The 26,790-nt window shown below is 42.3% G+C and overlaps 1 protein-coding gene across 1 annotated transcript in view; it reads right to left on the bottom strand.

Moving 5' to 3' along the window:
* TIAM2 (TIAM Rac1 associated GEF 2) overlaps window positions 1-26,790 on the bottom strand; it is a 441,154-nt gene that overhangs the window by 330,866 nt on the left and 83,498 nt on the right. The window contains exon 2 of the mRNA XM_044289376.1: window positions 6,639-6,720. The gene's annotated coding sequence lies outside the window, so the exon portion shown is untranslated. The remainder of the gene's footprint in view (window positions 1-6,638; window positions 6,721-26,790) is intronic.

Here is a 26,790-nt window from a genome sequence, read left to right as displayed (position 1 = left end):
TGATTCAGAACGCTAACCTCCGGATCCCTGTTGGACCTTTGTGGACAGTTGTTGTCGTCCACCTGGGTGTTTGTGTTTGTCAGTGTTTGTCTGTCCTCTCCCTGGTGTTTCCCTCTTAGTGCAGTGGTGAGGACTAGCGATCCCACCGGCCTGTTCACTATCTAAGGCTCATTTCAGGGAAAGCCAGGGTTTAGGCACGTGATCGCCGCACGGGTGAGGAACCCGTCTAGGGACGTCAGGGCAGTCAGGTGCCAGCCGCAAGGTGAGTTAGGGGTCACCACCTTTCCCTCTCCCTTAGGCAGGGCTTTCCCTGTTTTCCTCCCTGTGCGTGACACCGGTCATTACATTTATAACATATAACTGCACCACTGAATGGCAAGTAAGACTTTTTTTTTTCCACTAAAAGGCTGGAATTTTGTCACTTCACCGCACAACAGCAAATAAGCCATTTTTTCCACTAATAAACCCCAAAAAAGGCTTTAGAACATATAACTGCACAAGGGCTAATAAGAAGTACGAATATTTCCTAGTAATACACCCTGTTAATGGCTGTATCACACAGCACTTGCACCCCAATAATAAGCAAGGTTTGCTGGAATTACAGAGGTATCATCTATTGCAAACCTAAAAACAGCAGAATAATTCCTCTCTATCCTTTCCCTACACCTAGACTAATCTTTCCCTGAACTTTTAAATCATTTTTTCAGCACAATGAAGTTTTTCCTAGACTGTCCCTAGATGTATCTCCCTGCACCAAGCACACTGGAAAATGGCAGAATCCAAAATGGCTAAGGCTATTTATAGGGCTGTGACATCACAGGGGCTGGCTGCTGATTGGCTGCATGAATGGCATTGTGGATGATCCCTCGTTCCCAGAGTTCTTTGCTCCATGTCCTAACACAAGCAGCAGCCATTTTAGGAAAAAATTTGATTCGTTACCACGAGGCATGTGGAAATTCGGATTTGGTGTGAATCGAATTTTTCATGAAATTCGGATCGAATTCCACTTGGTCAACTTTGATTCGCTCATCGCTACTCATGACCTATGATGTCAGCTTCTTTTCCTGCTCTGAGGATGTTCAGTGCACAAGCCTGAGGGAACCAGAAGAGAAGGGCTGGAGGCTTTGCTGTGCAGCTGCAGGCAGTGAAGAGACCAACGGTGGGCACATAATCCTCTCTCCTCATCCTGCAGATACAGAGCTGACAGGCTGGAGGAGTTCTGCAGAGCACTGCACAAGAACAGGTAGGGGGAAGATCCTGTGTGTATCAGCAATGTCATTGTACTGTACAGCTGGGACTTCACACACTACACATACAACAAAAGTATCCCAAGTGTTAGACATTTCACTCAGGGCAGCACTTTTATTCACTTCCTTTGCAGAGCAGGGGCGAGGGGCAGTAATTGTTGTGGCCCACAAATATTCATAAGGAAAACCTCAAAGATTGTTATTATTGTAGGAAATAAGTAAATAGATTATTTTTTTTGCCTAAAACTTGCTTAACTTATGGATATATTGCTGGCCATCAGATTTACAGTGCTGCATTTCTTTACATAACTCAGTGTCAAGATAGGTAGGTAAGTGGGGAAATAACCAAACACGGGAGGAAGGTGGATTCAGCTCAAACCCAAAACAAAACAAACAGAGCCAGTATGACAGACCTCCGCACATTCACAGGGCAAGGCATGACAGGCGGCTAGCACTGACATCAGCAGCCGAAACTCACATTCTTTCCTCGGGACCGTATCCCTTCCAGTGCACCAGGTACTGGAGGGAACCCCGAAGAACACATGAGTCGAGAATCTTAGAGATTTCAAACTACAAATTGCTATCCACCAGGACAGGGGGAGGTGTCAATGAAGATGGTTCCACATATTTATTTAACAAAGACCTGTGAAACACATTATGGATCTTCCAGGTCTGCGGAAGATCCAGACGAAACGCCATCGGGTTAACAATCGCAGAGATTTTGTAAGGGTCAATAAATCTTGGACCCAATTTACAAGATAGTACCTTCAGCTTAATGTTTCTAGTGGACAACCACACCGAATCACCCACACACAGTTCCGGACCAGTCATACGTCTCCTGTCAGCCATCCGTTTATATCTTTCACCCATCTTTTCCAAATTAACTTGGATGTTCTGCCAGATAGATGACAAGGCGGAAGAGAATCTCTCCTCTTCTGGCATCCCAGAAGATCTAGTCCCAGAAAAAGTACCAAACTGTGGGTGATAACCATATGCGCTAAAAAATGGCGACTTATCAGTGGACTCCTGTCTACGGTTATTCAAGGCAAATTCGGTTAGAGACAAGAACGATGACCAGGTTCTTGGTTCTTGGGAACAAAACACCTCAAATAGGTCTCCAGGTTTTGGTTAGTGCGCTCTGTCTGACCATTCGACTGGGGATGAAAAACCGAAGAAAAAGACAGTTGAATTCGCCCTCCAAAACCTGGAAACAAATTGTATCCCCCTATCAGACACCACACCACATTGTAGTTTCACAATGTTATCAATAAAAACCTGAGCGAGAGTTTTGGCATTGGGCAAGCTAGGCAACGGTACAAAGTGGGCCATCTTACTGAAGCAGTCCACTACCACCAAAATCACAGTTTTCCCAGAGGAACTCGGTAAATCGGTAATAAAGTCCATGGACAAATGTGTCCAAGGAGGAGACAAGATGGATAAAGGAAGAAGGGATCCTGAAGGCCGAGTGTGAGCCGAGTGTGAGCTGTCAAATGTTTTACAATGGTGGAATAATTCAAGATTAATTTTCTGTAGTAATTGGTAAAACCCCAAAATCGCATCAGAGCTTTCTGATTCTCAGGCCAGTCCCATTCCAGTACTGCCCGGACCTTTTCGGGGTCCATACAAAAACCAGAGTCAAGAAGCAGGTATCCTAAAAACGGTAGCTCCTGGACAGCAAATACACATTTTTCCAATTTTGCATACAATTTATTCTCCCAAAGGATCAACAACACCTGTCTAATGTGATCCAGATGGGTCTCCAAATCGAGTGAATAAATTTGTATATCATCAAGGTAAATAACAATAAACCTGCCCACTAAATGATGGAAAATATAATTGACAAATCGCTGAGAGACTGCTGGCGCATTAGTTAAACCAAAGGGCATATTCGGGTGTATTGAAGGCCGTTTTCCACTCATCTCCTTCCTTAATTCTGATCAGGTTATAAGCTCCTTTTAAATCCAACTTGGAGAACACCCTGGCTCCGACAATTTGATCAAATAGATCAGAAATCAAAGGAAGGGGATACGGATCATGGACCGTAATGAGATTCAATTCCCGGAAATCTAAACACGGTCTAAGTGATCCGTCTTTCTTTTTTACGAAAAAGAAGCCGGCGACCACAGTGGAAGAAGTATACTTCCGCATAGCTTCTCTTTCGGTTTGGGAAAGGTTATATAGTTGAGATTTTGGCAGTTTAGCTCCAGGGATGAGATTGACCGGACAATCATATTCTCGATGGGAGGCAGCTCTTGAGCTCCAACCTCCAACCTCCAAGAAGACGTCCGCAAAATCAGAGAGAAACTGAGGTAGGACCGTAGTTGACACCCCTGAGATAGAAGCACAAAGACAGTTGTCCGAACAAAATTCACTCCAGCTACTGATTTGTCTTGTTTGCCAGTCAATGGTTATGCTTTATCAACCACGGCAAACCCAGAACCATCTAGGCAGGCAAGCCCTTCATAACAAAATAAGATATGGACTCAACATGTGAATCCCCCACCCTTAACAGAATGTCATGAACGATATGAGTAAGACTCTTTTGTGAGAGAGGGGAGGAATCAATAGCAAACAATGGTATCTCTTTATCTAAAGTGCTAGTTCTAATACCAAGATTTTGGAGGAACTGAAAATCAATAAGGTTTACCCCCGCACCACTGTCAACAAATACCTCAAAATCAAAATTTCCTGAGTCTAGCGCCACCATAGCAGGCAGGAGGAAACGGGTATTGCAGGGAGAATGCATATTTTCTTGCTCAGACTCCCCATTCATACTACCAAGAGTCAGGGAAGTCTTTTTTTCTCTTTATGTGAATACATCCATTGTTTTTCCTTATCGCTTTGAGGTTTAACAAAAAGACACGCACAAACAAAATGACCTTCTTTTCCACAGAAGTAACATAGCTTATTCAGCTTCCTAAAATCCCTATCACCTGAGCGAAAGGAAACCTGGCCCAACTGCATAGGCTCCTCTCCTGCCCCAGATTCAAAAGGCATATTACCCCGGGGACTAGGTGGGACGGATCCACTTACAGACGGGGACCCCCCCCCCCCCCCTCTCTAGAGGAATCTTATACCTCTCTCTAAGCTGCCAAAGACATGGCCGTCTCCAATGAATCGGAATACTGATGAAAAGCAAGGGCATCTTTCAACCTCTCAGATAGTCCCTGACAAAACTGACTCCGGAGTGCAGGATCATTCCACGCAGAGTTTGTTGCCCATCTTCTAAATTCTGCACAATACGACTCCGCAGTACGTTCTCCCTGTAACAAACTGCGCAGCTTAGATTCAGCCATAGAGACCCGGTCTGGGTCATCATAAATCAAACCCAAGGCTCTAAAAAATTCATCCACCGATGGTGAACTGGTCAGCAGAAAAAAGGCCCAGGACTGCATGTCCCCTTTGAGCAGAGATATAATGAACCACACTTTGTGATTCTCGTCACCAGATGACATTGGCCGCAGCATGCTGCAGTTTTATCTCCATCCAAAATTCCGGAACACTTGCCGGAATGCGGGATCCGGCATTTTTTTCCTATTGAAATGCATTAATGTCGGATCCGGCTCCGAGTGTTCTGCCAAAACGGATCCGGCATAGCGGTCTGTGCATGCTCAGACCACAAAAAATGAGAAAAAAAAATAAATGCTGGATCAGTTTTTCCGGATGACACTGGAGAGACGGATCTAGCAATTCAATGCATTTGTCAGACGGATCAGGATCCTGATCCGTCTGACAAATGCCATCAGTTTGCATACGTTTTGACGGATCCGGCATCTCTGCCACAAGTGTGAAAGTACCCAAGACCATGGCATAAAACAAATGTATTACATGCAGTTCTTGCTATGGAAATAGCTGTGAATTTCACACTCCATTGCACAGAATAAAATCCAAGGTGGAGATCCACAGCATAATTTTAGGTTGTGGCTTTCTTAGAAAGCATGTGCATGCCATTTCTTATGTCATCCACACTGCTGGTACTGTACAGTGCTACGGATTTGCCACATGAAAATCCACAATGACAAATCCACATCTTTTCAGTCATGTGTGAACATAGCCTGGATTTGCACATAGGTATTTTGTGAATTGTTCAGCACTGTTGTGTTTTTTGTGGTCTTTTTTACCCCTGTGTTTTTTCCTGAAAAAATACCAGATCCAGATGTCAGCTGAATGTCTAGGAACATACAATCATTTTTTGGCTATTAGAGTTTTTTGTCTGTCTGAAGTTGTTTTGAAAAAGCAGCATGTTGAAGACATGGATTTTTATTTGTGTTTTTTCACCTTCTTCTCTATAGAGAAAAAAAAATGCCTGAAAAAACACACCATTCACACATTTGTTTTGAAAAAAGTAAAAAGAAAACCATAAAAACACACGTGGTTTGGAAAGAAACAATAGAAGCTTTCTGTGTTTTTAATTTTTTTTACCATTTAGGCCTCTGTGCAATCCATATTTTGCGCAACGGAACAGCTGACCCCTAATAGAACAGTACTATCCTTGTCTGTAATCTTCTATTTTTTTTGCGGCACGGAAATACGGAAACGGAATGCTCACGGAGTACCTTCCATTTTTTTTGCGGACCAATTGAAATGAATTGTTCCATATACGGTACATAAAAAACGGAACCAACACAGAATGAAAATACGTTTGTGTGCAAGAGACGTTAAATTCATGTGTGTAGGGGCCTGTAGAGTGCATTCACACATGGGTATTTTGTGGTGGGGGGTTTTTTCACAATTTTTTATTTTTTGTGTTTTTTTATGCTGAAGACACTCTAGCTGATAGTCTATGTTTTTTTTTTGTATAATTGTGTTGTTGTTTTTTTCTAATTAATGCGTCTCCTGTCTTTTTTTATTTTTTTTTCCAATGCAGCATGTTGAAGCTATGGCATTTTATTATCGCCTTCTCTAGGGAGAGAATGCCTGAAAAAAACATGCTATTCACACATTTGTTTTGAGAAAAGGGGCCAGTAAAAATGCATGCAGTATGGTTTCTATGGCATAATGGTAAAACAAATCTCATGACCCGATAGCTGCTGTCACACATATTTTTTTTTTTTTTTTTTTGTGAACAGTTCTGCAGTTTTTGGTGTGTGTTTCTTTCAGGCGTCAAGTTCTATAGAGAAGCCTATTGGAAAGCCTAAAAAAGTCTGACAAACAGCAAGCAGCAGGAAAAATGACCCCAAAAATGCACTAAAATTGAAGCTTTGTGCATGTGAACCACCCTTACAGTAGATTTTAAGAGTCATGGTATTTTCCACTGTATCATGAAATGGAGTCTTGTAAAATCACAGTTTTATCACTAAACCATAATAAATACAAAGTAAATGTGAAGCAACAAAACACTTAACTCCCAGGAAACTAATAATAAAAGACAGTCGTATTGTATATACTTACAGACTGTAGCCTCCTCTTCTGAAAGGCACAGCATATTGCACTGAAACGTAGTCTCTGCTAACTCTTCCAATCTACTGTAGGTCTGAAAAACAAGAAGATGAGAAAGAATGAAGCACATTAGTAGCAGATGCAAGAATTCAAAGGAGGTCACAAAGGGTCTTCAAGGTTTTCAAGCTTCAGTTAGCAAATTTGAGGTCCACAGAATTTGGTGGAGCAAAAAAGAAAACAATGTTTAACCCTTCAGCTTAACTCTATCAAGTTATATCATGAAATGATAACAGCATAATATTTTCTTCAGTGATTAAATACCTGATATCTGATAGATAGATAGATAGATAGATAGATAGATAGATAGATAGATAGACAAATAGATAGTGTACTTTTAAATGGAGACGGTGGATGAATAGATCGATTAGAATTATAAGCCCTTGTAATGATAACTGTTACATATTTTAGACGCAAGTAGGGGCGGGTTCACATTCACGTGATAATTCTATATATAACGGAATGTTCGGACGGAAAAGCAAAACGGAAAACCTTTAAGAGGCATTCACTTTTGCTCTGTCCTAATACATGTCTATTGGCACATATAACTGTTCCGTTATTTATGACGACAGGGCTTTAGGACTGTAACTCTATTACAACGGAATTTATAATGCAACTGCGAACCCACCCTTACTGAAAATGATCTCACACCCCTTTTAAAAACTTTAGGCAATTTTATACCGTTTAAAAGGTTGCATGTAGCGGCGTGGCCTGACCGGCGATGTAGAGAGGCGCATGGCCCAAAGCTCCTGGATATAATTCTGCAATTCATCGTCTGCCTGTCTGAGGACCGACACTGCTCGGAATCCTCCCTAGACACTGGGGGATAATCCGGTCACATTATGACCCGTCAGAAACAAAAGGATGTGGCGGCGAAGCTGGGGGAGTTTGCCCGTACCTCAGCAGCTGCAGCAAGTTATCCGGTACCTGATGCTGGGATGTCCAGTGAGATAAGGGGAGCAGAGTCCTTGGAAGCGGCCTCATATGCCTCTGATACACAGCAGAAGGTGGGTCCAGAGTTGCTGCCAGAGACAGCGCCTATATCCGAACCTACCATAGCAGATGTGTACAAGATTGTAGCACAATGCAGTACAGCCCTCACGTCCATAAACACTAATGTGGGAGGCCTCAAGGAAGAGGTCTTATTGATAAGACAAGACATGCAGCAATTTAAAGAACGAGTTGAAGAGTTGGAAGGTCGCATTAGTGAAATGGAAGACCATCTACCACCTGTTAAGAGGGACTTGCAATGTGTCATACATAATGTTTCTCTGCTCATATCAAAATCGGATGATTTGGAAAACCGTCTGAGACGGAATAATGTGCGATTTATTGGAATCCCGGAACGCACTCAGGGCTCAGACCCTGTTTCATTTATGGAAAAATGGCTGGTGGACACTATTGGGAAAGAAAAGCTATCCCCGCAATAGAAAGAGCACATCGGGTGCCATTTCGCCCTCCGCCACCTGGGGTGCCTCCGAGACATCTCCTGATCAAGGTTTTGCAAGGTCAAAAAGCGGTTGAGACTACTGCAATAGCCTTATTCCATGTTATATCCGGCTAAGCTTCGGGTGGTGGCGGCGAATGGATCCACGCATATCTTTGAAGATCCGACCAAGGCATGTCAATGGCTGGATACTCATGAAAATGATCGGCGTGGCAACAACACATGAAGTGACGGTGATACTTTTGATGGGACTGTTCTTGTTACACAATTGTTCTTAGATTAATACCCCACACTGTAGGTTATAGTTTTGTGGGATTATTGTCTGTTCTCTTAATGGAGGAGGGAGGTTTCATATGATGACCTTTAACTTTGTACTTCTAACAATGTGTGGGTTGTCGTGTGGTTGGGAGGGAAGTTAGGTGGACTAACCCAGTTGCATATCCAGGTTGCAGTGCCTATGCTAACTAGACAACTGTTTCGTCATCTGTGCTTTTATCGTTAATTTGTAACGGTCAGGTTCACTTTGTGTATCTATTGTGTACCCCTGTTTATCTGGTTCACAATTTGCAGTATGTTCAGGGAAGTTAAGGGAATGTTGGGGGGGGGGGGGGGGGAATGGGGCAGGGTCTATTTCTCATCCTAGTATCATTGGGAGGTTCCTCTGGGGTTGTCGACACTGGCTTCTATACATGCATATGAGTCACTATGATGTCTTCCGTACTTTACACACAAAGCCAGTTATGTGGGCAGTTTAGGACACATAGGGCCATGAGGGGGACCAGCATAAGATGCTATATGTGTGTCTTATGCTGGCCCCCCTCATGGCCCTATGTGTCATAGCACACATCCCCTATAACAGTGCCATCCACAGATCCCGCATAACAGTGCCATCCACAGATCCCCCATAACAGCATCCTCCACAGATCCCCCATAACAGCGTCCTCCACAGATCCCCCATAACAGCGTCCTCCACAGATCCCCCATAACAGCGTCCTCCACAGAACCCCCATTACAGCGTCCTCCACAGATCCCCCATAACAGCGTCCTCCACAGATCCCCCATAACAGCGTCCTCCACAGATCCCCCATAACAGCGTCCTCCACAGATCCCCCATAACAGCGTCCTCCACAGATCCCCCATAACAGCGTCCTCCACAGATCCCCCATAACAGCGTCCTCCACAGATCCCCCATAACAGCGTCCTCCACAGATCCCCCATAACAGAGTCCTCCACAGATCCCCCATAACAGCGTCCTCCACAGATCCCCCATAACAGCGTCCTCCACAGATCCCTCATAACAGCGTCCTTCACAGATCCCCCACATAACAGCGTCCTCCACAGATCCCCCACATAACAGCGTCCTCCACAGATCCCCCACATAACAGCGTCATCCACAGATCCACCACATAACAGCGTCATCCACAGATCCCCCACATAACAGCGTCATCCACAGATCCCCCACATAACAGCATCATCCACAGATCCCTTACATAACAGCGTCATCCACAGAATCCCCACATAACAGCGTCATCCACAGATCCCCCACATAACAGCGTCATCCACAGATCCCCCACATAACAGCGTCATCCACAGATCCCCCACATAACAGCGTCATCCCCAGATCCCCCACATAACAGCGTCATCCCCAGATCCCCCACATAACAGCGTCATCCACAGATCCCCCACATAACAGCGTCATCCACAGATCCCCCACATAACAGCGTCATCCACAGATCCCCCACATAACAGCGTCATCCACAGATCCCCCACATAACAGCGTCATCCACAGATCCCCCACATAACAGCGTCATCCCCAGATCCCCCACATAACAGCGTCATCCCCAGATCCCCCACATAACAGCGTCATCCACAGATCCCCCACATAACAGCGTCATCCACAGATCCCCCACATAACAGCGTCATCCACAGATCCCCCACATAACAGCGTCATCCACAGATCCCCTACATAACAGCGTCATCCACAGATCCCCCACATAACAGTGCGTCATCCACAGATCCCCCACATAACAGTGCGTCATCCACAGATCCCCCATATAACAGTGTGTCATCCACAGATCCCTCACATAACAGTGCGTCATCCACAGATCCCCCACAACAGTGCGTCATCCACAGATCCCCCACAACAGTGAGTCATCCACAGATCCCCCATAACAGTGCCATCCAAAGATCCCCCATAACAGTGCCATCCACAGATCCCCCATAACAGTGCCATCCACAGATCCCCCATAACAGTGCCATCCACAGATCCCCCATAACTATGTCATACCCAGACGCGTCAGCGGCTCATATGGGAAAATCCAAGCAAATAGACCTCTAGCACAATTCCTTTTTTAGGGCCCTAATCGCAATCGCACAAAATTCCCATATCGTGCAGCCCTAATGATTATTACATTTACGTCTAAATTCCCGTCAGTCCCTATATTAATTGTGGGAGATTTTAACACATATATTGACGGATCTCTGGATAAATTCCATAATGGACCGGGAACTTACACTGGTACCCCTACTTCTCTGGCAAGATTGCTAGCGGAAGTAGATTTATGTGACATTTGGAGAACCATACACCCTGGTCGGCGTCAGTATTCATGCTATTCATCCTCGCATAACTCCCTATCCAGAATAGATTTAGCAATTGGATCCTTATCCTTAGTAACACTGACAAAGGAGATCTCATATTTGCCTTGTAGTATATCTGACCATTCTCCACTACTGATTACATTGGAAGTGAGGAGGCAACTATGCACTACTCGGCCTATTTGGCGTTTAAACCCATTTTGGTTATCGATAGTGGATACAGGATCTGATATCTCTAGGGCCATTACTGACTTTTTGACTATTAATGTGGGCTCAGCGTCGGTGGCGATGGTATGGGATGCCTTAAAGGCATATGTTAGGGGATAATATATTAGTATTAAAAAATCTAAGAGCCGTATTCTGGATAGGGAGCTTTCAGATAGACTTACGCATTTAGAAGCTAAATTTGTAGAACAGCCCACATCGGCTAACGAGGCACATTAGAAGGAAGCTCAAAAGCTTTTGAAAGAACAAATACAGACTAGAGTGGAAGATAAACGTCTTTTTGTGACTCGCTGAAGGGGAAAGTGCGGGTCACTTATTGGCTACTGTGACTAAAGCACAAAATGGTCCTTCCTGTATAGCCTCAATTAGAGGAACTGGAACAGAATATTTTGGGAAAGTTTTATGCTCATTTTAGGGAAGTGTATAGGTCCAGGCTGGTCACTGATGCGTCTGATAGATCCAGCTATTTGGAAGGGATTACTATTCCTGTCTTGTCTGAAGAGAATAAGTTGCTTCTTGATGAGGATATAGCTCTGGTGGAATTGGAGATGGCGCTGAATTCCATCCCTAATGAAAAGGCACCGGGTGGGGATGGCCTTCCTGGGGAATTCTATAAGAAACATGGGGAACTATTACTTCCGCAGCTTCTAACGGTTTTTAAAGATGCCTATCGAGAGGGTAAGTTGCCTTGCTCCATGAGAGAAGTGATAGTAGTAGTGATACCCAAATCAGGCAAGGACCCCTCACTAGTAGATTCCTATAGGCCCATCTCTCTCCTGACCGCGGATGTAAAACTTCTGGTTAAAGTTTTGGCCATCGAGAGTCATTCAAACTATTATCCATGACGATCAATCTGGATTCATGCCTAGAAAATCTACAGCCTTGAATCTTAGGCGATTATTCTTGAATCTCCAGCTGGAGGGAAAAGATGAACAGGATAATAGCGCTGCGGTGGTCTCACTTGACGCTGCCAAAACTTTTGACAGCGTTGAGTGGGAATATCTTTGGGCAGTCATGAATAGCATGGGCTTCAGATTGGGATTTCTATGGTGGGTCAAGCTCCTATATTGTGAGCCTAGGGTTAGAGTTAGAGTGAATGGTCAGCTATCACCTGTGATTGCTCTGGAGAGGGGGACGAGACAAGGCTGCCTGTTGTCTCCCCTATTGTTTGCAATAGCAATAGAACCATTAGCATGTCTTCTAAGGTCTACATCACTGATAAGGGGGCTAGTGAGGGGCTCTATGGAAGAACGTGTATCTTTATATGCGGACGATATGCTGATTTATGTAGGTGATTTAGCTGACTCCATGGATTCTATAATCTCTATAATCTCGCAGTTTGGGGACCAGTCTGGACTTCTCATAAATTGGGATAAATCAGTGATCCTCCCAATATTTTCGCAAGTGCAAACCCGTAATGCCAATTTCTCTGAGCTCAAAGTAGTACACTCTTTTAAATACCTCGGAGTGACAGTATCGATCAACCCTGGTGGTTATATCTTTATCCAGATGGCAAAAGAGCGCCCAATGATGACTGCTATTTAACCCCTTCACGACCGCAATCCGTATATATACGTGATAGCTGCACATACCCCGTGCAGCTACCACGTATATAAACGTTCTGGCAGCTCTTTAATCCAAGCGCTGCAAAGCGCTTGAATTAAAGCTTCTGCCCCTGCACTGCTGCTGTCACGGACAGCATACAGTGCAGTAATGCCGGCATGGGACCAATCAGAGTGGCCCCTTGCCGGCAATCGATCCGATTGGTTAGTCTGTGCAGACTAACCAATCGGATTGCGGCAGTGAAAAAATGCCGGTTTCAGGCTCTGATCTGCGCTCTGCAGATCAGAGCCTGAAATCACAATGTCCTCGTGCCCCCCCCCCGATCTGTGCCCCTCCTTGTGTCCACCTGCTGCCTGCACCTGAAACTCCTCAAGCCAGTGCCCTGACGCGGTCTGCCCCCTCCCCATACATTCCTCCTGCTTCCCCACCTCCCTCAATGTTGGCCGTGACAAACAGATACGGATCGGTCCCCCTGCTGTGTGTGATGGCGGCGGCACCATTCCTGAGCTGCCGCCATCAGCAGAGAATGTCAGCTGTATGCTGACACTCTGCTGTAACCACAGCAGCATCCATGGGGTTAATAGAGGGAGGGGGCTCCCTCTCTCCACCATCGGAGCTGCCGCGGTGCGATGGCAGCCGATGGTTGCCATGGCAACCGGACGCTTTGCAAAAGCATCCCCTGTTGCCACCTACAGGGCATCTGATTGCTCTTGCATTGCAAAGTATAGGACAGCCATCAGCCCCACTGGATCTTCAAGATCCAAGAGGGAATCGATAAAACAAAAAAATGTGAAAAAAAATAAAAGTAAAAATAAATAAATAAATAAAAATGTAAAAAACATATAAAATTGCCTTTTCCTATAAAAAATTAAGAAAAAAAAACTACACATATTAGGTATCACCGCGTCCGTAACGACCGTCTCTATAAATATATCACATGATAGACCCCGTCCGATAAACACTATAAAAAAAGAAAATTTTTGTCACTTTACATCACAAAAAGTGCAACAGCAAGCGATCAAAAAGGCGTACAAAATAGTACCACTCAAACCGTCACCTCATCCCGCAAAAAATTATACCCTATTTAAGACAATCGCCCAAAAAATAAAAAAGCTATGGCTCTCAGACTATGGAGACACTAAAACATCATTTTTTTTGTTTCAGAAATGCTATTATTGTGTAAAACTTAAAAAAATAAGAAAAAGTATACATATTAGGTATTGCCACGTCTGTAACAATCTGCTCTATAAAACTGTCACATGACCTAACCCCTCAGATAAACGCTGTAAAAATAAATAAATAAAAACAGTTCCAAAACAGCTAATTTTTTGGTCACCTTCCGCCATAAAGTGTAATAATGAATGATCAAAAAATCCTATGTACCCAAAAATGGTACCAATAAAAACCTCAACTCTTTCTGCAAAAAAAAAGAGCCCCTGCACAAGACGATCGGCAGAAAAATAAAAAACATATGGCGTTCAGAAAATGGACACACAAAAACATAATTTCTTTTTCAAAATTATGTAAAACTGAAAACAAACAAAGAAAGTAGACATATTTGATATCATTGCAGTCGTAACAACCTGCTCTATAAAAATAGCACATGACCTACCCTGTCAGATGTATCTTGTAAAAAAATAAATAAATCATATGTACCCCAAAATAGTACCAATAAAACTGGCACCTTATCCCCTAGTTTCCAAAATAGGGTCACTTTTTGGGAGTTTCTACTTTAAGGGTGCATCAGGGAGGCTGTAAATGGGAGATGACATCTAAAACCAGTTTAGCTAAATCTGCCTTCAAAAAACTATACGGCATTCCTTTCCTTCTGCGCCCTGCCGGGCGCCCTTACATCAGTTTACGACCACATGTGGGGTGTTTCTGTAAACCGCAAAATCTGGGTAATAAATGTTGAGTTTTGTTTGGCTGTTAACCCTCAATGTGTTAAAGAAAAAATGCAATAAAATGGAAAATCTGCCCAAAAAGTGAAATTTAGAAATTTCATCTACATTTTCCATTAATTCTTGTGGAACACCTAAAGGGTTAACAAAGTTTGTAAAAATCAGTTTTGAGTAACTTGAGGGGTGTAGTTTCTACAATGGGGTCATTTATGGGTGGTTTCTATTATGTAAGCCTCACAAAGTGACTTCAGACCTGAACTGGTCCTTAAAAAGTGGGATTTGGAAATTTTCTTTGGAAATTGGGATTTGGAAATTGCTTCTAAACTTCTAAGCCTTCTAACGTCCTAAAAAAATAAAATGACGCCAAAATGATGCCAACAGACATATGGGAAATATTAAGTAATATATATTTTATTAGGTATAACTTTCTGTTTTAGAAGCAGAGAAATAGAAATTTCGAAAATTGTGAATTTTTCAATTGTTTTTATAAATTTGGGATTTTTTCATAAATAAAGGTGAAATATATTGACTCAAATTTATGACTATCATGAAGTACAATATGTCATGAGAAAACAATATCAGAATGGCTTGGATAAGTAAAAGTGTTCCAAAGCTATTACCACATAAAGTGACGCATGTCAGATTTGTAAATTTTGACCTGGACACTGGGGCATCAATGACCCTTGGTCATGAAAGGGTTAAATGGGCTGTATACAATTAGAAAAGCCTGGTTTCTTCTAAAAATAGTGGTTGTGTGTGATATTGCAGCTCAGCCCCATTTATTTCAACTAAACTAAGTTGCAATACCACACAGAACCTGTGGACAGCTATAGCGCAGTTTTTAAAGGAAATCAGACATGTTTTCAACCATTAAAGGGAATCTGTCACCAATGTTATGGTGTCCCAACTAAGGGCACTTTCTTTAATTGACTCATTATTTGTCCATTTTGCTAAAATCTTGCGCTAAACAGCTCCAGCGCATGCCGATCGAGTCCCTATATTCATGAGCTCTTGGCTTTCTCCTCCCACCTGCTGCTGATTCATAAGGAAAATACACATGCGGGCATAACTATTATGAAGGAAGCACATCTGGGGAAAGCCACTATGAAGGAGGCACATGTGGGCATGGCTATTTTGAAGGGGGCACATCTGGGCAAAGCTACTATGAAGGGGGCACATGTTGGCCTATTTATTTTGAAGGGGGGAAATCTGGGCAAGGTTACTATGAAGAGGGCATATATCTGGGCATAGCTACTGTGAAGGGGCACATCTGGGTATAATTACAGTGAATAGGGCACATTTGGACAAAGCTACTATGAAGGGGGCACATCTGGGCATGGCTACTATAAAGGGGGCATATCTGGCCATAGCTAATATGAAGGGGCACATCTAGGCATAGCTACTATAAAGGAGGGTACATCTGGAGAAAGCTACTGTGAAGGGGCATATGTGAGCATTACTACTATGAAAGGGACACAATTTGGGCATGACTATTGTAAAGGGGGCACATGGGGGCATAACTACTGTGAAGTGGGTACATGCAGGCATAACTACTGTGAAGGGGGCACAATTTGGGCATGACTACTGTGAAGGGCAAACGTGGGCAGAACTACTATGAGGGGCACAATGTGGGTATTACTACTGTGAAGGGGCACATGTGAGCATTACTACTGTGAATGGGGCACATGTGACCATTACTACTGTAAAGGGGGCATAATGTGGGCATGACTGCTGTGTAGGGAGCACAGTGTGGGCATGACTAATGTGAATGGGCACAGTGTTACTACTGGCACAAAGAAAAATAATTACTATGTGGGGGCATTAAGAGGACTAGGTATGTATAGTTATGCTTTGGGCGGAGTTAGAGGCGTGGGCTAGCATTACAAATATTGGGTGCACCACACATATTGTCCCTCTGCAATTTTCAAAAGTTGGGAGCATTGTATTAACCCCTTCCCAACATCCACTGTACATGTATGCTGAATGTCGGGTCCACTGTACATGTACGCCGAATGGCCCACTCTGGAGCGAGCGCCATAGCTACCGGGTGCCTGCTGTTTCACACAGTAGACACTTGGTAATGCTGATTGTGGACATTTAACCCTGCAAATGCCATGGTCAAATGTGACCATGGCATCTGAAAGACCGAAAACCTAGAAGAGCTTTTGCTGGGCAAGAACGCCTCCCCTGGGCTGAGATTGGAGAAGGTGTTCTATTGTACTAATAAGCCAGAGCCTGTACTAGGCTTCTAGGCTTAGTACTGGTATACTGATGAGCAAAAGGGTAACATTGTTTTAAGCTTCGAACGTAAGACTATCATTGTTTTATAGACGATCATCTTGGCTATTCCATACATAAATTGGACTTGCAACTATTCAGCATATGATTAGTTATGCAGATTATTTTCAAATAACAGCATTGTTACTGTTTTGCTCTTAAAATTCTAAATTTAAATTTTATTATTTTGTTAGTATTTTGCAATTCACCTTTGGCTTTCAACACTGCCTGAGTCCTTCTGCACATGCTGTCGATCAGATTCAAGCATGCTTCGACCGAAATCTGTTCCCAGGTCTCTTCTACATGTTTCCAATATTGGTGCATACTGGGAGACTCACTTGGGTAAGAATACAGCTTTTTCTTCAACTCTAACCACAAGTGTTCGATTTGGTTGAGGTCTGGGGACTGTGGGGGCCAATCCAGCACCTCTATTTCATTGTCATTGAACCATTTCTTCGACAATCTCCACGTATGCGTCAGGTCATTGTCCTGCTGGAACACTATGTCGTCCTTTTCATATCCATAGTACTCGAGTGTATGAAGTAACTAATCATGTAGGATACTCACATATAGCTCAGCATTGAGACCACAATTGATCCCGGTCGAGTATTCAATTCCTTTGGCTGTGAAACAACCCCATATCATCAGGCTTCCTCGACCGAACTTTACAGTTCCTTCAATTTCTCAATCCATTTGCGCCCTTTTCCCTTGTTTCTTCCAGACCAATTTGCACGCATCAGAGCCCAGTCTATTGACTTTCGTCTCATCGCTCCTAATCACCAATGTTGTACTGTCCACTGTTCATACTTTTTTGCAAACTCAAGCCAATGCTTCTTATGACGATATTGAACTTGATGCTTCTTCATCTTTTTTTGGGCCATAAAAACAAAACTCCACACTTGTGTATTGTGCTTCACATAGTGCTTGTATGGACATCTGTAAGCTCGCTATTACAAAGCATACAAGCCACCTCCACTGCCGTGATTGTCACGCCAGAACGGACAGACATTGTGATGAGCCGACTTGTTGACTCCGATATTTTGCCTAGACATACACCTCTTGGCTTTGGAATGGGTGGACGTACTTTATTTCATATTCTTCCAACTGTCATGGCACTCATATGATGCAGTTTGGCAATTTTATGGGCCAAGACACAGCTATCTATGTGTTGGATGATGCTGTTTCTCTTTTCTTGGGAAATCTTCATGGCTGCTCCTAGATTCAAACCTGTGACCTTTCGCTTGGGGATCAACCTAATAACAAACGGAGCTATTAGGGAATGTGAGAACAGGTCATAACTTGTAGTATACAAGAAGAAAACAATTGTTCTACCACCAGGAGCTACTGTTTTAGTAATAATGTAGTTACATGACATGAATCTGCATAACTAATCATATGCTAAATAAGTCCATTTTATGTATGGGATAACCAAGATGATTGTCTATAAAATGATGTGTATATTCCAATTCAGAACTGCAGGTGGCAGAACTGCATTGGAATATATTGATCTTTGTATACCGTAATGGATAATATTTGATTACTTTATATAAATTGCAATCTAATGGTTGCATGTTGTGGTCCACTTGGGAGCCTAAAAAATAAAAATATAAAAATTCAAGTCCAAAATCCATTTCCCCAAAATTAAAATAAGCAAAAAAATAAACATCATAGGTATATTTGTGTCTGAAAACGTCCCTACTATTAAAATGTAAAAACATTTTTCTCATAGGGTGAATGGTGTAACAGAAAAAAAAATACCCAAAATAAAAACCACAGATTGTCCCGGAAAAAAATTAGCCCTCATACGGCTCTGTAGAAGTAACTATAAAAAGTTATGGGGGTCAGAATATGGAGATGAAATTTTATTTTTAAAATTTCCAATTTTTTTTAGTATAAAAACACTAAAAAAAATATACCAATATGGTATTGCCGTAATCATACTGATGCAGAGAATGAAGCGAACAGATCAGTTTTACCACATAGTAAACGCCATAAAAACAAAACTCTATAAAACTGTGGCAGAATTGCATTTTCTTCCCCATTCCACCACATTTAGAATTATTTTCCAGCTTCCCACTACATCATATGCGCATATGCAATATTAATTGGAGGCATTAGAGAATACAACTTGTCCCACAAAAAACAAGCCCTAATATGGCTACATGAACGGAAAAATAAAAAAGTTATGGCTCTGGGAAGGAAAAGATAAAAAAATGAAAAGAAAAAATGGAAAACGCCATGTCAGAAAGGGGTTAAAGGACCATAAATAGTTACCACTCTTTACATATGCATTGGATCAAAAACTTGAACATTATGTTAATCTATTTAAGTGCAGGAATTTTCTGTACTCTGCATGTTTTATTCAGCACGCCTGCAGCCCAGACTCTCAGATTATATACTGCTGTACTTGAGCAAAATCAAATCCTTGTACTTTTACATCATAGTTCATTGAGTCATGTTAAGTGCTTGCAGTGTGTCATACAACATACATTCTACCCCACGCTAATGGATGAAGATCTGACAAGCATCAAAGTTCTGCATTTTCGTCTCTTTGTCTGGATATTTTTGAGTCTAGCATCTGATTATACCATAAAACAATACAATAGAGATATTTAACAGAATGATTTAAGGGTACTGAAATAAAGAAAGAGTCTGATTGCTGAGATACCCTGGATCCAAGGAAGAGGAGTCCTGTGTCCCCCATTTGTTGGGAAGAAGTGTTATAGTGAATGATACAGCTTCTTCTATATTTTCTGTAGATGGTGGACACAGAAGGAAATAGGATAGTAGAGTAGATTTTTTATGAAAATGCACCAGGATTCTATGTGCCAGATTTATTAGGTTTCTTAGACATTTTTGCCCCTTGCTTGATAAGTGACTGTGGCTAAGCGGAAAATGTGAGAAAAAAAAAAATTATATATATATATACAGACGTGGACAAAATTGTTGGTACCCTTTGGTCAATGAAAGAAAAAGTCACAATGGTCACAGAAATAACTTTAATCTGACAAAAGTAATAATAAATTAAAATTCTATAAATGTTAACCAATGAAAGTCAGACATTGTTTTTCAACCATGCTTCAACAGAATTATGTAAAAAAATAAACTCATGAAACAGGCATGGACAAAAATGATGGTACCCCTAACTTAATATTTTGTTGCGCAACCTTTTGAGGCAATCACTGCAATCAAACGCTTCCTGTAACTGTCAATGAGACATCTGCACCTCTCAGCAGGTATTTTGGCCCACTCCTCATGAGCAAACTGCTCCAGTTGTGTCCGGTTTGAAGGGTGCCTTTTCCAGACTGCATGTTTCAGCTCCTTCCAAAGATGCTCAATAGGATTGAGGTCAGGGCTCATAGAAGGCCACTTTAGAATAGTCCAATTTTTTCCTCTTAGCCATTCTTGGGTGTTTTTAGCGGTGTGTTTTGGGTCATTGTCCTGTTGCAAGACCCATGACCTGCGACTGAGACCAAGCTTTCTGACACTGGCTAGTACATTTCTCTCTAGAATTCCTTGATAGTCTTGAGATTTCATTGTACCCTGCACAGATTCAAGACACCCTGTGCCAGACGCAGCAAAGCAGCCCCAGAACATAACAGAGCCTCCTCCATGTTTCACAGTAGGGACAGTGTTCTTTTCTTGATATGCTTCATTTTTTCGTCTGTGAACATACAGCTGATGTGCCTTGGCAAAAACTTCGATTTTTGTCTCATCTGTCCACAGGACATTCTCCCAGAAGCTTTGTGGCTTGTCAACATGTAGTTTGGCATATTCCAGTCTTGCTTTTTTATGATTCGTTTTCAACAATGGTGTCCTCCTTGGTCGTCTCCCATGTAGTCCACTTTGGCTCAAACAACGACGGATGGTGCGATCTGACACTGATGTTCCTTGAGCATGAAGTTCACCTTGAATCTCTTTAGAAGTCTTTCTAGGCTCTTTTGTTACCATTCGGATTATCCGTCTCTTAGATTTGTCATCAATTTTCCTCCTGCGGCCACGTCCAGGGAGGTTGGCTACAGTCCCATGGATCTTAAACTTATGAATAATATGTGCAACTGTACTCACAGGAACATCTAGTTGCTTGGAGATGGTCTTATAGCCTTTACCTTTAACATGCTTGTCTATAATTTTCTTTCTGATCTCTTGAGACAGCTCTTTCCTTTGCTTCCTCTGGTCCATGTCGAGTGTGGTACACACCATATCACCAAACAACACAGTGATTACCTGGAGCCATATATATAGGCCCAATGGCTGATTACAAGGTTGTAGACACCTGTGATGCTAATTAGTGGACACACCTTGAATTAACATGTCCCTTTGGTCACATTATGTTCTGTGTTTTCTAGGGGTACCATCATTTTTGTCCATGCCTGTTTCATGAGTTTATTTTTTTACATAATTCTGTTGAAGCATGGTTGAAAAACAATGTCTGACTTTCATTGGTTAACATTTATAGAATTTTAATTTATTATTACTTTTGTCAGATTAAAGTTATTTCTGTGACCATTGTGACTTTTTCTTTCATTGACCAAAGGGTACCAACAATTTTGTCCACGTCTGTATATGTATATATATCTATAAAAAAAAGCTCCTGGGCAGCACCACCAAACCGTACAGTCCGAGTGCCAGCGGTTAAGGCGGTGGTCCTACCACCTGTACATCCAAAAAAAAAATAAGAATACGGCGGCACTTCCAATAAAGTGACATGTGCTTTATTCACCAATAAGGCGCAATGTTTCTGTTCACTCCATGGAACCTTTTTCAAGCAGTTATAACAAACAATGGGGCCAGTACAAGTATAAAAGAGAGTGCAATAATCAATTGATCAATTCATCCAATTAGTGCAAAACAATCCATAAGTTACAAAAATATATATATAAAACATGATCATATCACATATGCATGATCCGATATTATAAAAGTGCACACATACTAAGGTATAAATTTCATACACAAGTGTAGATATATTCCATATACTATAATTCCATAATTGTTCATGATTACATCATTGATATCCACAGTGAAAGTGACAGGTGCAAAAATTAAAAACATGATTACATAAATGAATAATATAGGATCAACCAACCAGCATGGAAGGGAACAGCGTCTCACTGTGAAGAATGCGCATGCTCCTGACTCACACCAGAACTGTCGCGACCCACTATCAGCTGATCACGGCATATCCGGCCCGTATCTGGAACGCAGAGACACGATGCACGCTCAGAGCCTAGGAAGGGAGGCGAGCCGCCAGAGATCATGCTGCCACTCATGGTCACATGATCGCAATGTGACCATGAGTGGCCGGGTGATTTTTGCGCCTGTTACTTTCACAATGGATATCAATGATGTAATCATGGACAATTATGGAATTATAGTACAGTCGTGGCCAAAAGTTTTGAGAATTACCAAAATATTGGAAATTGGAAAAGTTGCTGATTAAGTTTTTATAATAGCAATTTGCATATACTCCAGAATGTTATGAAGAGTGATCAGATGAATTGCATAGTCCTTCTTTGCCATGAAAATTAACTTAATCCCAAAAAAACCTTTCTACTGCATTTCATTGCTGTCATTAAAAGTCATTTCAGTAATTGTCTTGCTAACTCAGGTGAGAATGTTGACAAGCACAAGGCTGGAGATCATTATGTCAGGCTGATTGGGTTAAAATGGCAGACTTGACCTGTTAGGTTACTTTCACACTTGCGTTCAGAGCGGATCCGTCTGGTGTCTGCACAGACGGATCCGCTCCTTTAATGCAGACAATGAAATCCGTTCCGAATGGATCCGTCTGCATTATATTTTAGAAAAAATTCTAAGTGTGAAAGTTACTCAGATGGATCCGTCCAGACTTTACATTGAAAGTCAATGGGGGACGGATCCGTTGGAAATTGAGCCATATTGTGTCAACTTCAAACTTATCCGTCCCCAAGAAAGTCCAGCAAGCGTCCAGGATCATCTCCTAAAGAGGATTCAGCTGCGGGATCAGAGTGCCACCAGTGCAGAGCTTGCTCAGGAATGGCAGCAGGCAGGTGTGAGCGCATCTGCACGCACAGTGAGGCGAAGACTTTTGGAAGATGGCCTGGTGTCAAGAAGGGCAGCAAAGAAGCCACTTATCTCCAGAAAAACATCAGGGACAGATTGATCTTCTGCAGAAAATATGGTGAATGGACTGCTGAGGACTGGGGCAAAGTCATATTCTCCGATGAAGCCTCTTTACGATTGTTTGGGGCATCATGAAAAAGGCTTGTCCGGAGAAGAAAAGGTGAGCGCTACCATCAGTCCTGTGTCATGCCAACAGTAAAGCATCCTGAGACCATTCATGTGTGGGGTTGCTTCTCATCCAAGGGAGTGGGCTCACTCACAATTTTGCCCAAAAACACAGCCATGAATAAAGAATGGTACCCTCCAACAGCAACTTCTTCCAAAAATCCAACAACAGTTTGGTGAAGAACAATGCATTTTCCAGCACGATGGAGCACCGTGCCATAAGGCAAAAGTGATAACTAAGTGGCTCGGGGACCAAAACATTGACATTTTGGGTCCATGGCCTGGAAACTCCCCAGATCTTAATCCCATTGAGAACTTGTGGTCAATCCTCCAGAGGCGGGTGGACAAACAAAAACCCAAACTCCAAGAAGTGATTATGAAAGAATGGGTTGCTATCAGTCAGGAATTGGCCCAGAAGTTGATTGAGAGCATGCCCAGTCGAATTACAGAGGTCCTGAAAAAGAAGGGCCAACACTGCGAATACTGACTCTTTGCATAAATGTCATGTAATTGTTGATAAAAGCCTTTGAAACGTATGATGGGCGTGTAATTATATTTCACTACATCACAGAAACAATTGAAACAAAGATCTAAAAGCAGTTTAGCAGCAAACTTTGTGAAAAGTGAAAACTTTTGGCTACGACTGTATATGGAATATATCTACACTTGTGTATTAAATTTATACCTTAGTATGTGTGCACTTTTATCATATCGGATCATGTATATGTGATGTGATCATGTTTTTTATATATATTTTTGTAACTTATGGATTGTTTTGCACTAATTGGATGAATTGATCAATTGATTATTCCACTGCCTTATATACTTGTACTGGCACCATTGTTTGTTATCACTGCTTGAAAAAGGTTCCATGAAATAAACAGAAAGGTCGCGCCTTATTGGTGAATAAAGCACATGTCACTTTATTGGAAGTGCCGCCGTATTCTAATTTTTTATTATTAATATGTACAGGTTACAAAATGCACATAGACATACAAATAATGTACCAATGTCCTATGTGAAAAAAGATCCTAAAGACCCCACTCAGTGTACATTAATACACCTATACCAAAAATAAACTGAGACTAAACGGGTATGACATCAAAAATATAAATATTCTTTATCAAATACAAATGACATATATAAAGAAGAGAACATGATACATCCGATAAAAAAGTGGACTACACCTGAGGAGGTATAACAGAGTACACATGTAGAGCAAAAAGAAGGGGGAAACAGAAATTACAAATAGGTCATCTGGCCCAATATTGTGCATACACCTGTGTCCACAGTTGAAATGTATATATGTGTCGCAGGGAAATTATGAAAATGGAGATTTGATTTGTGTTTCAATGACTATTGTTGTATTACCTACTCTACATTTATTAATGCATGGTTTACTAAATAAATACTTTTAATATCTAAACAATATTATTTCATATCATTATTATTATTATATTAACAAAAATATTAAACTTTTCACTAAAACAGTTAAAGGGAATCTGTCACCTCGATATGGCCATATATAGTTCTTGCATTGTCCTATAACACACCTATACATGAATGTAATGGTAACTTTGTCTTTTTCTTTACACTTGCAGAAGCTGGAAAAAATAAAACTTTTATTAATATGCAAATGAGCATTTGCAAGTGCCCAGGGGTGACGTTCACTGTGTTGGTGCCCAGGCTGCCCTGCCTTTTTTCGTTGTTCCCCCGCCCCAGCCTCTGCATATGCCCGCCCTCCTATTCCCTTGCGTCATCCTTTCAGCTGTCTGTTTCCACAGTTAGGAACACAGTTAGGCTCAGTTCAACTTAAGGCTCGAAATATTAAACCTTTCACTAAAACAGTTAAGGGATTTGATGATCAAATCACTTACTTTCTTTAGGGAACATCATCTCCCTTAGGAATTTGATCAAATCTACATTTTCATCATTTCCCTGCAACATATATATATATATATACATATAACACCAGCAGGTCTAAAGTGCAATTGCATGTTTGTCAATTAAATCTCCATATCAACCGATAGTCACCAATAGCACAGCAAAGTGCAAATGCATATTAGCAATTGAATCTCTATATCAACAAGTGGTCGCCTAAATATATATAAAGCAGAATAAAGTATTGGGGACCAGGACTAAAAAAAAAAGTACCATATTTTTCGCCCTATAAGACGCACCGGCCCATAACACACACCTAGGTTTTTGGGGAGGAAAATGATAAAAAATATATTTTTAACCAAAAGGTGTGCTTTTGGTGGGTTTGGAACTAATGGTGGTTTGTGGATGGCACTATTACTGGGGATCTGTGGATGGCACTATTATGGGGGATATGTGAGGGACTATGTTATGGGGGGATCTGGGGATGGTACTGTTATGGGGATCTGTGGATGACGCACTGTTATGGGGAATCCGTGGATGACGCACTGTTATGGGGGGAATCTGTGACGGACACTGTTATGGGGGGGATCTGTGAAGGATACTGTTACGGGGGGATCTGTGTCTGACCCTGTTTTGGAGGAATCTGTGGACGACACTGCTATAGGGGATCTGTGGATGAAACTGTTATGGGGGATCTGTGGATGGCACTGTTATGGGGGATCTGTGGATGGCACTGTTATGGGGATCTGTGGATGGCACTGTTATAGGGGATCTGTGGATGGCACTGTTATGGGGAATATGTGGATGGCACTGTTATGGGGGATCTGTGGATGGCACTGTTATATATGTGCCATCCACAGACCCCCACCCTATAACAGTGCCATCCACAGACCCCCCAGCCCATAACAGAGCCATTCAGACCCCCCCAAACCCTTAACAGTGCCATCCACAGATGTCCCACATAAAACTGTCATCCACAGATTCCCCCCCCCCTCCCCCCACCGCTGCAGTATACAAATATAAAATGTCTCATTCAATTAAAAGTGATTAAACATGCCCCCTCACTCCTATTATTACCGTACACCCTAACAGCTTCTGTACAACGCAGGCAGGCAGGCCGGGTGGCCGGCGCCTTACTCACTGATGTTACGTGCCTGCGCCACCTGCTTCATTCATAACGTAGGTGGCGCAGGCACGTGAAATCAGGGAGTTACGCTGCCGCCCGCCCGGCCTGCATTCTACAGAAGTTGTTAGGGTGTACGCTAATATTAAAAGTGGGGGGGGGGGGGGGGGGGCATGTTTAATCACTTTTAATTGAATGAGACATTTTATATTTGTATAGTGCAGCACTGGAGAGGCGGGGCCGGTGTACAGTGACTGCACCAGCCCCGCCGCAATTGCCGCCCACCAGCTCCTCCTCCCAGTCCCTCCCTGCTCGCTCATACATCGCAGCCTGTGATGTAAAAATGTCAGCATTCGCCCCATAAGACGCAGGGGCATTTCCCCCCCATTTTTGGGAGGAGGGAAAGTGCGTCTTATGGGGCGAAAAATACGGTATATCAAATCTGTAAAACATCACAACACCTAACTTCACAGTAATACATAGTATAGTTACATACCCATTATACTAGGGATATCCACCTCAGGAGAACCACATACCCCGACGCGCGTTTCGGGGATGCTTTCCTCTGGGGGTGCCAGTCTCAGTTCATTTTCATTATAGGTTTATTTTTTATTTTAAATATATATATATATATATATATATATAACGGGCATGGCTTAAAGGGAACCTGTCATCTGGATTTTGTGTATAGAGCTGAGGACATGGGTTGCTAGATGGCCGCTAGCACATCCGCAATACCCAGTCCCCATAGCTCTGTGTGCTTTTATTGTGCAAAAAAAACGATTTGATACATATGCAAATTAACCTGAGATGAGTCAGAGCTTG

This window comes from Bufo gargarizans, chromosome 4, assembly GCF_014858855.1.
Source record: "Bufo gargarizans isolate SCDJY-AF-19 chromosome 4, ASM1485885v1, whole genome shotgun sequence".
NCBI lineage: Eukaryota > Metazoa > Chordata > Amphibia > Anura > Bufonidae > Bufo > Bufo gargarizans.
This window is presented reverse-complemented; position numbering and strand designations above follow the sequence as displayed.